Raw genomic sequence first — 10,367 nt, 5'->3', positions numbered from 1 at the left:
CTAAAAAGCTAGTATACAAAGATGAAACCACTGTTAGTCGTCGGCAGACCATTACATCTAAAAAGCTGTTCTCATCAGCAGATGTATCCATGGCCACCTTGAACCAAAGAAAAGACAACATTTGATGGATGAGGAATATGAAAAGAGAGAAGCTGAAATCAGAAAAGAGTCTATCAGAAATCAGTTACGATATGGATTGGATGATGCTTCGTTGCAATTACAAGCTCAAGTTGCTCAAACACTTCAGAAGTTGGCAAGTAGGCCTCAATCGCCGAACTCCTCTCAAATAAAACTTCTCCCAAGAAACCCATCAGACCCAAAAATACTAAAGTGGAAGTCTGACAAACAGACCCATGAATTGAATTTGATCAAGTCTGATGGTAGTGTTGAAAAGATATCAAGGGAGAATGCACTTGGTCTGAATCCAGTTGACCCCCAAGATCTTTTTAACCTTCAGCTTGATAGGGATGAAGATGATACTGATTCCTTAGATTTTGAGCTCCAATTCAAAGGGCAAATCCGGGAAAGGTTGACGAGAGAATAAAGATCTGCTGATTTCTAAAGTCTGTTGATTCCTTGATTTAGTTTTGCTGAAAGTTATTGAGGCAGGTGATTATGTGTTTGTAGTTAATGTTTGTTGAACCTTAAGTTGTATTCAAATTCTATTAAGTTTTGTTAGACATCTTTTATATGTACCTATGATGTGCACTAAATGCAACATATAAATTACATCAATTGTGGCATAAAACTAACCCTTTTTTAGTATTAATGTTGGAAAAAGTGTGTTTTTGTCTTCCTTTTGTATTTTCAGGATTAAATGCGCACAAATGAACAAAAGAAGCAAAAAGGCAGCTAAATCTAACATAAATACAAGAAAAGGAACAAACGTGGCATGCCCGACCTCCCGACAACATCTTCCCAAGCAAAACAAGAGAACAGAAGGCTGAACACGCCCCGTGCTCAATGTACACGGGGTCGTGCCCAAGTGTCAGCAGAAAAGACAAAGTTGTAGAAGCTTCTATCGCCCACCACGGGGTCGTGCTCAGCGGACACGGGGCCATGGTCAACTCTAAGATTTGCAGGATCTAGCGAAATCTTGATAGTACATATACGCTTCTGCACACGGGGTCGTGCCTAGCGGACACGGGGGCGTGGTCAACTAATGCAGACAAACTGCAATTAATGAAGAAAGAGAAGGAGGATGGACACGGGGCCGTGCCTAATGGACACGGGGCCGTGCCCGAACTTCTGTTCAGCCTATAAATAGGAGTGCTTGGATCACTTGCAACTCATCCCTTGGCACACCACCTCTCTCACACTTCACCCACCACCATCACAACACCATCATCCACCACCATCATCCATTGACCATCATAGAGTGTGTGAGTCGTCTCGGGATCCAAGATTGATCGTAAGAGTTCTTAACAATCAAAGGCCATGTTTGCCTAAGTCTCTTACATCACTTGGTGAAGACAAGTGTTTAGTGTAATACTTTTTATTTTTAATCTTTTCGCACTTTTTATTTGGTTATGTATTAATGACTTTAATAACTAGTTTCTTATGTTGAAGGTGATTCTTCCTTATCGTTTGTCTGTGGTGTCTTGGCATTATTTTACTGTCTATATAAAATAAAAGATTTTCACCATTCATATCTCCACGGTCTATATGGAGATATGTTGGCTACCTGGTCGGGGGTTTAGGGAACGGTTTAGTAATAGTCTTGCCATTGCTCAGTGTATAGATCCTGCAAAGGACCTGGGTCAAATTTAGTAGGACCTCCTTCAATACCCACCGGTATTGGATGGCGGGGGTCCAAACTCTTTGATCCCCTCATAAGTTAAACTACAATTGAAACTTTAACCCGGCTACTTAGGAATGTATCCCTGCTGACTCAGACTACTTAGCCGAGGGTAACGTCACCTTCAAAAGAGGGGCCTACCACATTATGCATTAATAACTTAATTAATTATCTTTCAATAATCCGACCCTTTAGGATTGTATCCTTGCTGACTTAAACTACTGGGTTGAGGGTAGCGTCACCTTCAAAAGAGGGGCCTACTACAATAACTAAGATAATCTCTTAAAAAGTGCAAAAGTGCGGAAATAATCAAAGGTTAGACTACACACGAGTCGGATCCAAGTGATTCATCTTGTCTATCTGTTTTTACTTTTATTTTACTTTTCAGCATTTTAGTTAGTTTTATTTTTCTAGTTTAAAATCTTTTTCTAACTTTTTGATTTGATTAGACGTTGAGCATAAACCGGTACTAAAAGCTCTTGTGTCCTTGGACGACCTCGGTATCTTACTAACACTATACTACGTCCACGATGGGTGCACTTGCCCATATGTGTGTTTAGTGTTAGTAAATATCGTGTTTTATAAATTTTAAACTTGGCTAAAAAAGTGTAAAAGTGCTTAAAATATACACCTAAAATATATTACACTACACACACATCAACCTATGTCTATAAACAGTTTATATTGTCTTTTTGGGTAAATAATTAAATTATCAATGGGTGGATATGCGCTTTTTTGGATAAGAGAATGGAAATAATTGTATGTAACTGATATATTAACCGATAATCTATGTTTATAGTTGTCTTTTAGCTATAATAGATAACACGTTTTGGTACAATATCTATACACGTATCTATATGTTCTATTAATATGTGTTATGCATGGTTTTCTAAGAAACGACCCGTGTTTGCACACGGGTCTTACCGCTAGTACTATATAATAAAAGAAACCATTTTTGGGACACTTGTCATCATATCAGGCCATGTCTTATGGATAATTGTTATTTTAGTTTAATCTCTTCTAATTAATAATAGATAATCATTCTACTAAATATTATTTAGTTTAATATCTTATGGATAATTATTATTTAGTTTAATATTTTCTAATTAATTATAGACAACTCTCCTACTAAATATTATTTTGTTTAATCTCTACTACTTAACTACAGATAATAATTATTTAGTTTAAATTTAATGTATACTTCTCAATTATAATATTCTTTATTTGATTTTCTATATTATACGACAGATACCTACTTTTTATTTGTAATATACAAATTTACTCTTATTCTTTTCGATGATGTAATCTCTAATAAACTTTTACCATAGTATATATAATGCTAGACATCAAATCGAAAAACATTTTGAATGTCATCAATAACTTAAGACAGCACTACAAGAAATCGGACCTATAGCGACGACCCAAAAAAATACTTTTCGCGACGAAATTCCGTGCCCGTAACCTATTGCGACCAAAATTAGTCGCAACAAGGTCGTTGTTATTGATCCGTCGTAACAGGCTGTTATTTTCGTCGCTACACAAGCGTCGCTATAGATTGACTTATTGCGACGATTTTTAGTCTCTATAGGGTTTTTACAGTTTCATGCAATTTCATCTTTAAAGACTAAATTTGGTCGCTATAGGTTTTTTATAATTATAAAGTTTTTCTTCTATGGACACTAAATTTAGTCGCGATAGGGTTTTTAAAAATATAAGATTTTTCTCCTATAGAGACTAAATTTAGTCGATATAGGTTGCAGGTGGATTTTTAATATGTCACCAATAACAACCACATTTCGTCGCTATAGATGAAAATTTTTTGATTTTTTTTCTAATTTTCCAGGTTTCCTAAGTTAAAAGCTATGAACATCAATTCGTTCAAATGACAAATTTTAAAATCAAACTAAGGTCAAATCTAATATAATAGACATAACATCTAAATACTTAAAAGTTGCAATATATCATTTAAATACATTCTTCTAAGTAAAACGAAACTAACTTACACAAAGTCAGCATCTTCTTGTTCATCTTCTTGTTCCTCTTCTTGATCATCTTCTTCTTCAAGTGGAAATGATGAGCCGGGAAGTACCAACTTCAATATATGGTTCATTTGTGCTTTCAAAGCCTCATTATCTTTTCGCAACTTCACATTAGCTTCTTCTTGTCTTCGCCAACACTCATCCTCTACATCCCTATTTACATTAGGGAATAGCTCGGGTGTTACACTTTTCAAAACTCGTCCAACGCCCCGTAAGTGAGAATGACGAGTCCCTAAAGCCTTTTTAAGACACCCAACTTGATCAACCGCCATTTCATCCCCACCCGAGCACGACAATGATCTATTATACTCTTCTTCAATGTTTTCCTGCATTAAACAATAAGATATACATACATTAAATGCTTTACGAAAATCCGGCAGCATAACCACTATAAAATGGATAACCAGTCTGTATAATAATAGCAATAATATCCAGCCTTATTCACAAGTTATATCCCATAATAAACGCGGATACGACTCACGTATTCACAATTTGAGAAGTAGAGTTTCCAGATCATAATCTTCACGAGTTAGCGCGTTTAAAACACAACTACAACTTATATATAGGATGGTGGAGTGCATCTTCCAAATTATGACCCGAACCCATTTTGTATCCTTAAATTACAATTTACAAGTTTAAACGGGTCAAAAAATGATATAACTTACCCCAAGCATGTTTTGCATTGTCGTTAATCCATTTGCCTTTCTTACAATGCATTTCTTTCCAACCTTCAACATAGCGGGCTCGCCCGGTTTCTTTAACCTGTAAACAAAAGCATGGTTAGCTCTGTTATTAACCCATTTCTATTCCAATATATAAACTGCAGGTCACAAAAGCATGGTTAGCTATGTTTTCTAACTGTAAGTTTTTTTTTGTGGGCATTTGTAAATACTATTTTAAGTCTTAATCTTTTCAGCCATGTATATTTTAAGTCTGAATCTTTTCAGCCATGTATATCACTATATTGTATATTTTATACATCTTTCTACAATTATGAGTTTATTATAATCACATGCACGAGGATGTAGTAGTGCTAATTTTGTGCGGTTTTTGGCAACAGGTACTTTTAAGAGACATGAAGGTATGCACTTTGCACAAAATTTCTCAGTTTTAGTTTGATTCTCTACATTACAAAATGCCAGTATCCTACAACATATATTTTCGAATTATAATTGTGTGACCCAACATATGACTACTAATTCAAAAAAGTAATTTTGTACTAGTGGTTACCTCTTTGTGTCGCCTATTGGCAAGAGATTGACTCCCGTGATAACTTCCATAAAGTTGTTTTGCTATGTTTGCCTTATTTTTTTTCAGAACGATTCATATACTCGGGAGTTGTCAACAACCCATCAATGAGCTTACACCACGCTTCTAGATCCATTGACTCGGGGGGGGGGGTGTCTCTTTGCCTCTTCAACATCTTTATAACCTCCATGCCTATCAAAATGTCTTTTCATTCCTAACTTTCTGTCCTTGAAACGGCTTGCACATTCTACTCGTATCGATTCCTTGATTGCATCCCAGTGCTCCGTATTTTGGAAACTTTTTATATCAAAATAGTGCTGCCAAATGAAGAAATCAAAAAAAAAAAAAAAAAAACCAAACTAAATTTTACTGAATTGAAATAAAAATATTAATTTGTATACTTACAGCTAGGGTTGTCCTTTTTACCCGAAACCCGGCCCAAACCCGATATAAAGGATTCCCCGAAGAACCCGAACCCAAAATAATTTAAATGGTTTTTAGGTTGGATTGGGGTAATTCACTCGAAGTTCACTAATTTTTCATAATATATCAGTAGGTAATTTACTCAAAGTTCACTAATTTTTCATAATATATCAGTAGGTAATATATCGGGTTAGTTTTTCCCATCCAAGAACTCGAAAACCCGATTAAACACACCTACTTACAGCAATTGTGGCAAGTATGGCCTTTTTATACTTAGCATCAACATTCTTCCAACTAGAATAATGGTAAGGAACCTCTGAATCGACCTCTTGGGATATCTTCCTCACATACATCTGATAATTGTCTCCCACGGCCCTAAATTGGCGTTCTGTTGTACTATATTCAAGGGGGAGTGGCTTATTACCATTTTTTTAAATGCTTCATATAGATTGAGGCTTCTTCCAACCGAACGGGTTTTCTTGCATTTAGCTACATTGATACACGAACTGAAAAGTTAGCAAATTCAAAAGATATCCAAGATGAAAACAAATATTTGATTAGAACAAGTAATTAACTTACACGACTGACAACCCGTAGGGATCCTATGATGATGACCATGGGGAGGATCATTCCCCCATCCCCACCTACAGAGGATCCCAAGTTCTAGTCCCAACCGTGTCTTTTTTTGTGCAATGTTAATGGAATCTTGAATTACTTTTTTTCTTTCTTATGTTCATTCTGTTCTCTTTAGTTCTTTTCTTTCTTTCTGTTATCAGATTAATCAACACAAATAAAGTCAATCACATGAACAGATAAATAATCATTTTTATTATTGCAGGTTTTGTGTCTGACTGATAATGCTCAGCTAATACTTAATATAATGCAGTATTCAGATGTTGTGGAAGCTAATACTTAATATAATGCAGTATTCAGATGTTGTGGAAGTTCAGGTGCGCGTTATTATCTTTAATTCACTCAAACTTCTATTAATAATTTTAATTATCTTATTATAGTTCAGGATAAACCTTAGCTGTAACTCCCTTTTAGCCTTAATTTCTTGACAAACACGTATACCGTTCCAACACCACCATATGAGATATATTGGATACAGAAACGGAAATCCTGACCCTTTAGTTTCGAATAGGTTGATTAGAGCTATGTTTCTTTCTCTAACGAGTTAACATGGTAAAATCTTGCTAAAACATTTTAAAAACAAATTAACACATCAATCCAACCTCATGCAAAACAAATCATCTCAATAGTTAAAAGATAATTTGGTACTTACCAATTTCGTGACCCCAGTAACCGATTTTAAACCTATTGACCTTGTTCCTCAACCAATTTCTCCACCAACTTCCTGACGTGAGCTAGAAACCTGAATAAATTAAGCTTAGTAACCAAATTCCTCCACACACACGAACGAAAAGAAGACCTACAAAAACTTACCAAGTCGATGAGTTGGACACCAGAGGTCGCTCTAGTTAGAGGGCATGTTCACTGGTTAACAGAGTGGAGAAGAAAGAGGGGTTTGCCGATCGACGGGGTGGAGATGAAAGATGGGTTCACCGGTAGAGGGGGTGGAGAAGAAAGACGGTCCGTGGAGTTCGCCGGTCGCCGGACATCTACATTCCCCGTAGGGTTTTGAGGCTCAATGGAAGGAACAAAGAAAACTCCAGGGGTTTTGTTGTTTGGTAGAATAAAACAAAGAATGGAAAACCCTATTAAGGCTACTTTTAGTTGCAATAGATGTTGTTAAAAAAATATAAATAATTAATAAAACATGTTGGGACAACTGTTTGTTGCCATAGCTAGAAACAAAAAAAAAGTCTGATTTTCATTTTTATTTTTCTTACCATATAGGATTAGAAAAAAGGAAAATAATTTTTTTTCTCTATCCAAACGACATTTAGTCGCTATTGAGTTTTCATAAAATTTTTACATGTTTTCCAGGAGCGCCATAGTTCCCTCCATCCCGTTAAAAACCTATAGTAACTAAATTTAGTCGGGATAGGATATGAAAAACAAAGGTTTTTGAAACACTTGTAGGGACTAAATTTAGTCGCAGTAGGTGGCCTGTTGCGACGAAAAATTTCGTCGCTAAAGGTGTAGTCGCTAAAATCCATTTTTCTTGTAGTGGAGGATATAATTATATGTATAATATTCACTTTTTAATAAAATAATACCAAACAAAATTATAAATATAAAATTATTGTTTTTACTAATAATAGTAAAGTCTTAATTTCTTTAAATTACATTTATTAGAGGTTTTTTTAATATAATATATATATTTTATCACTCAAATAGCTGCGTATTTGCTTCTTGAATAACATGTTTGACCACTGTATCTTCTTTTCAATAATCATCTTCGCAGTCACCATATCTATCGCGTACCGAGTATATCCATTACTTTTTTTAAATATAATTTTCTTATTATTTGGTATATAAAATCATATTTATTCAAGTCGTGTAATACACATGGGTTTTTAAAGATATAACTTTTGTAATTATTTGGTAAACAATATTACATTTATCCAATCCGTGTAATACATGTGGTTTTAAAGATATAACCATTTTATTATTTGGTATATAAAATTACATTTATTCAACCCGTACAATATGGTTCCTGTAGATATAACTTTTTATTATTTAATATATAAAATTACATATATTCCACCCGTGTAATAAACGAGGTTTTTAAAGATATATTGTTTTATTATTTAATATATAAAATTCATTTATTCAACCCGTGTAATACACGGGGTTATAACCTAGTATATGGTTTTAAAAGAATATGTTATTAAAATTAAATATAATAATAAACTATTAGAGCATATTAAATAAAAAAAATAATAAATTATATATTATTATAAAAGTAAAATTATTATTTATGTTTTTCATTAACAACATTGTATAACATATAATATATAATATATTAATGGATCTGATTGCTGTGTTATCTCTTGTATGTGCTTTAGTTGCCACAAGATAACTTCCTCTCAGTTGACTATTTTGTATTTCGGATCAAAATTGATCTCATGCTGTCAAGTTTTTACCCTAAACATGTAAACAAAAGGGAGAGTTAAACTGATTTATACACGTAACTTTTTTTAATTGTATAGTTGAGTTAAACTGATATATACATGTAACTTTTTCTTATTTATTTAGTTGTGACAATTAAGCATGTTGCAGTTGGGATCTTACATTCCTTAAGCCATTTTGGATGCAAAATGCAGCCAATACTGTAGTCGTCATATCGAGTTGGCATCGGGTTACAACTGCACTGAAAGCACTAAGATGTTAACAGAGATCGAAAATTACATTCGTAAGCTACATGCCATAGCCGGGAATGCAATCACCCATGGATTTTCTTGGCGATAACCTTCTGAATGAAACTTCTGAATGAAACTATAATTGACAGTGTAGCATCGAAAAAAGAGAAAAGGACCTGTGGGTACTGTTCGTTTCATGGATTGTAATGGAATCGGAATATGAAATTGAAATTTGTTTTATAATTTAGGTGTGTTTGTTTTGTAACATGAAATAAAATTTGGATAAATAGAATGTAGACTCCCTTTCTTATGTTGTTCAATTCAAATTCATTTTCTTATTGAAACCAAGAAAATAAGAAGTGAAAATAACATTTCAGTTCCCTTAAAATTTTATTTCATTCTATGAAACGAACACTACAATAAGATTTTCACAAAAGGATTTATAGTAGATTTTTGTATTATGAGTAAATCGTCATAATAAAAAATAACATGTAAATGCAAACAAAACACCTCTTTGGACGACAAGTCTTCTGACAATATTCATATTGTATTATGAGTAAATCGTCACATAGTTGTTGGAGTGAATAATGTCTCACCCTTAGGTGTTGTGTGTCATGTGCCAGCTAAATCAGCAATGTGGCGTTTTTCTAAAATGGGTGTAGTACGGATGTGGGCATTGTGGTGTAATAGAATTAAATAAAATAAAAAACATAAAAAAATGTTATTGGACAAATAAAAGCTCGGAAACTGGTGATTGGGCAAAAGATTTGAAGCCGAACGTGGAATATAGCACCCTCCAGACATTTTTTTGCAAAAAAACGCACACGGAGGCCAAAAAGGGACATGATTTGTGCGTGGTTGGCATAAAAAAAAATGCACACAGTTGCATGACTACGGACCGTCTAATCCAAAATAACATATATATGCAAACAAAAACAAAACACCTCTTTCTACGACACGTGTTCTGACAATATTCATATGTATGGTTTGACTTTTTCTTTGAAGACATAAAGGATAAAACATTATCTTAGTTATTTATATCAAACCACATGATAATAAAACAAAACAAAACATAGCTCGAGAGATGAGATGATAAAATTAAAATAAAATTTCGATTTAGATATTTGTGAAGGGGTCTGTTAAAAATATTATGCAAGGTAGCTTTGATGATTGTACAAGTGATGGAGTACAACTTTTTAATTAAGGGATGAATAGACATAAGGCCAGAGGGTGTGGTGGTGCTATCAAGCCACATCAGCTGTCATAGCGCCCTTATGGCGCCCCCGTCCCACACGGGGCGTTATAGTTGGCTCGCGAAGATGGTAACACCAAGGTTGAACAATTCAGGTAGGGCCCATTAGTTTAATCCAATCAAATTTTTTATTTTAAATTTTGTTTAATAGGGGGGCTCCATCCATACCTTGCAAATTAAAGGGGAGCTCCATAACTAACGTGAATCCTACGTGGTCTGATAAAACCCCTAATGGTTCAAACCACACCCTCCAGCCTAAATGTAAGGGTGAGATAAAGTAATGTCACAAACTCATCCTTCTTTTCTTCTCTTTTGTATTGGTCTACAATGTAAAGTAA

The 10,367-nt window shown here is 34.3% G+C and overlaps 1 long non-coding RNA gene across 1 annotated transcript; it reads right to left on the bottom strand.

Annotated features, from left to right (window-relative positions):
* Positions 1-5,332: 5,332 nt before the first annotated feature.
* Positions 5,333-6,168, bottom strand: LOC118483762. Its single transcript, XR_004871418.1, has 3 exons — positions 6,088-6,168; positions 5,751-5,997; positions 5,333-5,382 (listed from the first exon to the last, which is right to left on the bottom strand). It is a non-coding gene; the product is annotated as an uncharacterized LOC118483762 (long non-coding RNA).
* Between the last annotated feature and the right edge of the window lie 4,199 nt (positions 6,169-10,367).

This window comes from Helianthus annuus, chromosome 11, assembly GCF_002127325.2.
Source record: "Helianthus annuus cultivar XRQ/B chromosome 11, HanXRQr2.0-SUNRISE, whole genome shotgun sequence".
Classification (NCBI taxonomy): domain Eukaryota; kingdom Viridiplantae; phylum Streptophyta; class Magnoliopsida; order Asterales; family Asteraceae; genus Helianthus; species Helianthus annuus.
This window is presented reverse-complemented; position numbering and strand designations above follow the sequence as displayed.